The sequence below is a fragment of the Ostrinia nubilalis genome, chromosome 4, assembly GCF_963855985.1.
Source record: "Ostrinia nubilalis chromosome 4, ilOstNubi1.1, whole genome shotgun sequence".
NCBI lineage: Eukaryota > Metazoa > Arthropoda > Insecta > Lepidoptera > Crambidae > Ostrinia > Ostrinia nubilalis.
The window spans coordinates 8735144-8741143 of NC_087091.1; positions in this window are offsets into that span (position 1 = coordinate 8735144).

A 6000-nucleotide genomic window follows, 5' to 3' on the forward strand; every position below is an offset into this window, starting at 1 on the left:
CTTCGCCGATATACTCGATGGCTAGCAAACTGAACTTCAAACTAGTTTGACTTGGCAGTAGATTATTTACTTTTTAGCAAGCAGCTAAAAATACCTAGGAATTGCACGCTAGCTCTTCATAGACGTGTACCCTTTGCATCAGTGTACCGCGCGCACTAATGTGAAATATAGGTACCTACCTACATATTTCAGTAATACTTACCTAATAACGATGTAGATAATAATCTTTATAGGGTACTATTTCATGTTTATGACATTTGGGGTAAGGCAAAATTAGAAAAACGAATGAATCATCCCTACCAATATAAAATAGAAAAGCTATCAGAATAGGTGGTAGTATTTGAAAAGACCTGAAAATAAAAAAATAAAGTGCTCTCTAATCAAAAATTGAGCTGAATATAAAAGTAAGCTCTTGCAAAAGGCATCGTCAGCACAGTTTTGCATACTTCAAAATGGTGGCTGGTAAAGTTGTCATGTACAAAGTGTTTTATGGGTGCTCCAGCGGTCTTAAAACGGCAGCACGGCTTAAATATTTTATCCAGAGTTGCTGCACCTCCGAGCTGTGGCCTCTCGAAGACCTTTTCAATTTCAGATAGTAGTTGTAAGCAATAAAACGTTCGTTGCTGTTGCGCAATTTAAACAGACCGATGAAGACTCTACTACGTTATTGCTTGAATGCTACTCTAAAGAGAGAGGTAACTCGCTCGCAATACCTAGAGTTAATAAATGCAACTGGATGTTGAGTGAATTGAGTTTATTATTTTATATCACAAGGGTGGGAAAATATGTAGACAGGTTGTGACCATTAATTTAAAGTTTTTTGTACATGTATTATAAAATTGTTTATTGCATAATAAAAAATAAAATGTCAAATGAAAAAAAAATAAAGACCCTAAAATACAAAAGCTTGCGTTAATTCAAAAATCATCACTTCAAACACCATGTCAATCAAGGAATCTTTTTTACTGGTCATCACCCTGCGTTACTACATGAGAGTAGGTAAGTAGGTACTTGTAGAAATAGTAGCAATATTTAAAAGAGCTTGCATAATTTCAATAAAACCTAAAGACGTAAAAATGCACACGATCCACGAAGTTATTTTCCCAATAAGTATGTGCATAGTTTAAGCCACCCCGGAATAGCAGTATTTTGTCTGTTATTTTAGCGCGTACTCCCGCCGGCGTGGGCGGTTATATTTTGGCATTCATTCAGGTTCTGCGGCTTCGCTTTTTCTAAATCTAGCTAGTTTTTCCAATTCCTACAGAAAATCAGTTGAGTTTTGTCGTCTAGCTTACAGTACTAGATTCTTGGTTGTGTTTAAGATTTTAAGGTCGTTATCAAATTTAATGATGCACTATTATACGTCTGTTTACCTACTCTGTGTTTATTATCATAAAAATTATACAGGTACGTATGTTTATAATTATGATAAATCAATTTACATAATTTTGACAGACCCTTATTTTTTTTTTTTTTTTTTTTTTTATGTGATAGGAGGCAAACGAGCAAACGGATCACCTGATGGTAAGTGATTACCGTCGCCCATAGACACCCGCAGACCCAGGGGCGTTACAGGTGCGTTGCCGGCCTTTAAGGTAAAGATACGCTCTCCTCTTGAAAGCTTGCAGGTCGTATCCGTCCGGAAACACCGCAGACGACAGTCCATTCCACAGTTTGGTTGTACGGGGCAGAAAGTTTCTAGAGAAACGTACTGTTGTGGACTGCCAACCATCTAAGTGATGGGGGTGGAAGTGCTGTCGGGTAGATCGGTGGCGAAAAGTGGCGGCAGGAATAAGTCCGGATAATTCTTCGGAGCACTCCCCGTGATACATGCGATAGAATATGCACAGTGAGGATACATCTCTACGCAGCGCCAAGGGGTCAAGCCGATCCGAAATGTCCTGGCAGTCAACGATTCGAGCTGCTCTCCGTTCAATGCGGTCCAGAGGGAGAAGCTGGTACTGGGGCGCACCTGCCCAAAGATGAGAACAGTATTCCATATGAGGCCGAACCTGCGCCTTGTAAAGTTGCAGACGATGGGCTGGAGTGAAATACCGTCTCGATCTATTGAGCACACCAAGCTTCTTCGAGGCTAATTTAGCCTTACCCTCTAAATGACCACGGAACTGGACTTCGCTCGATATGTCGACACCAAGGATTCCGATATTGGCTGAGGCAGTTAGGGGAGTGCTCTCGAAACAGCGGGATACGACAAACGGCAACTTTTTGGCGGTGAACGCGCAAACTTGTGTCTTTGTAGGGTTAAATTGGACCAAATTGCGTCGACCCCAGTCTGAGACCTCCTTCAAGGAGGTTTCAATGTCGGACACAAGTTTGTTACGGCTCTCAATGACGTTCTCCCGAGAGATATTTGCGCGGCCGGTATAAGCGGCATCAACCGTGCTGTCGTCCGCATAGCAATGAATGCCGCTAATTTGCAGCATATCATTGATATGCAGAAGGAAGAGCGTAGGCGATAGCACACAGCCTTGGGGGACACCAGCATTCACAGACATAGAGTCTGAGCATTTACTGTCGACAACGACCTTAATGCTTCTTTAAGAACGGCTGGACCGATATGGCTGATTTCTGTTTCGTTGTATTTGAAATGGACTGGAAACGGTTCGTAAGAAAATCAGCAGTAAGCACCACTACTTAAACCGATGAATACTAGTAAAACGAAGAATAATCCATAGATTTTTAAACAAGATATTATGTGGGGACCAAAATGTTACTTATTATAGACACATAAATCTCGTGATATGAGATGAAACCGTTGGAAAGCCCTAGGATTATGTTGGAAATGTGCCTTGACCTAGTTGTCCAAGAAAGCTACCCAGTGGCTGAGACCAGAAAGCGTTTGCTTGTCGTATGTTCTATATAGAGAACTAGTTGTTGCCCGCGGCTTCGCCCGCGTGAAATTTTGTCATTAAAATTTTAGGCGTGAAAGCGTCAGACAGACAGAGTTACTTCGCATTTATACATTTATATTCGTAATATATTATGTATATTTATTGGCCTTTTAGGCATCAATAAAAAATGTTATAACAGTGGCATTATTCATGATTCGGCAATATACAGAAGTAACACAATTATTTTTAATTTCATTGTCTGGCATTGCTCAATATAAAGATATTATATTTGTTGAATAGAATACATTAACTTTTCATAGCCAGCCATATTTTTAGTATCACCTCTCAGGAATAGAAATAAAGACGAGTAGACAAGGCAACGCATATATTATGGAAAGTTTAAACTCTGTGGCTGAATTGCGCCATCTTACTTTGACTTTAACAAACGTCATAAAACACCGCGTTAAGTATGTTACTTTCAAAGTTAGGTCGTGCAACTCAGCCTAGGTATGTCTATTAAACATATAACAAAAGTATCTATCTGTAATAGCGTCCGCTATATTGTGATAAAACGAAGTTCCATTAATTCCAGCCACCTTTGAAAGGAGACTCGCTCCCCTGCCACTTCAAACCAGAAAGCGTTTGCTAGTCCGAAGTGCCACACTGAATGAATTTATGGCTGGCTATAATACAATTGTGCAGAGAAGATCAATGGACCGGAGTTAAGAAACGTATTTATTGAACCTTAATAAGTTCATTCGAGGCTCGTCTGACATCAATGGAAGCTTTTAAGTTCGACAGAATTAAGTACTAGTGGACATTTCCACATAATAAAACTCACGATACAAGGAAATTAGTTAAATTTACATTTATAACATAATTTTATTCTGAAGTCCTGACCTAAAGATATGATATGAATAAATATCTGTACAAGCGTAATGTAAGTAGAGTATGTATTAAATAATGATGAGTGCTATTGGGTAAATAAAGAATTGGGGAAAAACATAAACTTTACAAAAAATATTATTTGACAACATTAAACGAGTATTAACAACATATTTTTTTATACTAAAATGTACTCAATTAATGTGAAAAAGTCTAACTGCTTATAATAGTAACATGCATGCGACCTAGTAGCAGAGAAAGCATAATACAAATTAAAGTATTTAAAATATGCGGAAAGAATTCAAAAAACAAGTTTTCAGACATTCATCCAGTCGTGTGCAAATATGTGGCTCAATAACTTGTGATAATGTTACCAAAAGGGTTGGTAATACAAAATGATTGTATTTAATCCGAGTGACACATAGGTTGGTTTAATGTTTGAAGTAAGATTTGGTAGTTTTTTATTTAAAAAGTATATTAAAATTACCTTACTAGATTATATTAATTCAAATTATCATCCTAATTAATAACTGTATTTCAAAACAAATAAACGAACGCCTGTAAGAAAAAAGTCAGAGAAGGAAATGAAATCGAGGAGAATCAATATCTTTGATGAAACTACTAATCACACATCGGGAAAATGAAAATGAAAAACGGCAATTGAAAACTTAAATTAACAATTAGTGGTCCATACAAATTTCCGGAATTGTTCATACAAACGTAACTATTCGGGACTATTATTGAGTGGAGCGCCGGGTTTTAATTAACTGTTTCTGTACATAGTTCGGTATAAGTTTGTGTTTTAATGTTGCTTAAATGTAGAGACCTCCCAGATTGTTGTCCAAGTAAACAGTTTTATTCCAAAAAGCTAAATGCTTCTTTCAACACCATTAGCATTTAGAAACAGTCGGAATTCACATCGAAAATCAGGATCTTAATCATTATGGTCTGAAAAGTCTATCTCATGATACCTACGACTACGAATTTGAATTATTTGACGCTAGTTTCTGCAGCAGAAATTAAAAAATATTTTTACTAGCCTAAAAATAAAATTCGAAAACATACTAGTTACCATGTTTTCAATAGATAGTTCATTTTTTACCACATACGGACATAAACAGAGCGGAATAATAATTTAAAATAACATTGGAACCATGAAAAACTGTTTTACAAAAAATTGTATTCGACATAAATAATAAATACGGTCTGGAGCATCTTATTTGTCACTGTTAATATTTTACAGTAGAATTGGTTAAAGTGATGAGTTTTTACATCAATTTATGTGCACTCGCTAAATCAACAACCCATTACATAAATGTTTGTAGTAAAAACCAAACTCTAGTTCAAAGTTTGCTGAATGTAATTGGTAACTGACGACTCTAGCTGAAATCGTGCTAATTGTCGAATTGCATTAAGGCCAATGCAGATTCACGGGGCTCGTAGATTAAGTAAGGTAAACGGCTACTAGTTCGTGATAGTACGTAAGTTCGTAAGTTTTTTTTCTAGCTCAAATAATAAGCAAATGGAATATTATTTATAAAAATTCTTCATTACTACAAAAACTCTATTATTTAAGCTATCTAAAAAACCAAGTACCAAGATTGTGGCGCCAAAAATGAGAGCAATACGAAGCTTCAAACTCTCAGAGAGCCAAAAACAGCCGTGCGGCTTGCAAAGGTTGCTCTCACCGTAAGGTTAGCGCTCCAACTTCTTAAGCTTATAAAAAGGCGAAGGAACGTCCATTTAAATAAAACTTGTAATAGTGGTTTCATGTGTTCCTTGACAATTGATTTGGCTTAGAAAAAAGTTATATGAAAACGTAGAATTCCTTTAAAACTGCGATTAATTGACTCACGAAATAGCGTACATATTATTTTTCGGGTGTCCCCTATTTCGTGACACTACCGATTCAAGGATATTATGGATAACATTTTGATGCTTGGTTTTTAAATAATTATTTATGATAATTTAAATGTAAGTTATGAAACAAATAATGCATTTATTTAAGTTTCTCATGACCTAAATTCGGTATATGTTTCGTTCACTACAATTTATATGACACGAGTCTGAAGTTCACATAAATGACCAATTTTAAGATAAATTAGCATAAGTAGTACCAGCATAATTTTGGTTTTATTTCGATTTGTTTTATTTATCTTTGTTTATTTGTATTGTATATGTGATAGATAATAGTTAATTGACACATTTTGACAATAATCCATGAATTTTACTTGGGGAATTTGGAATAATCAGTATCACGAAA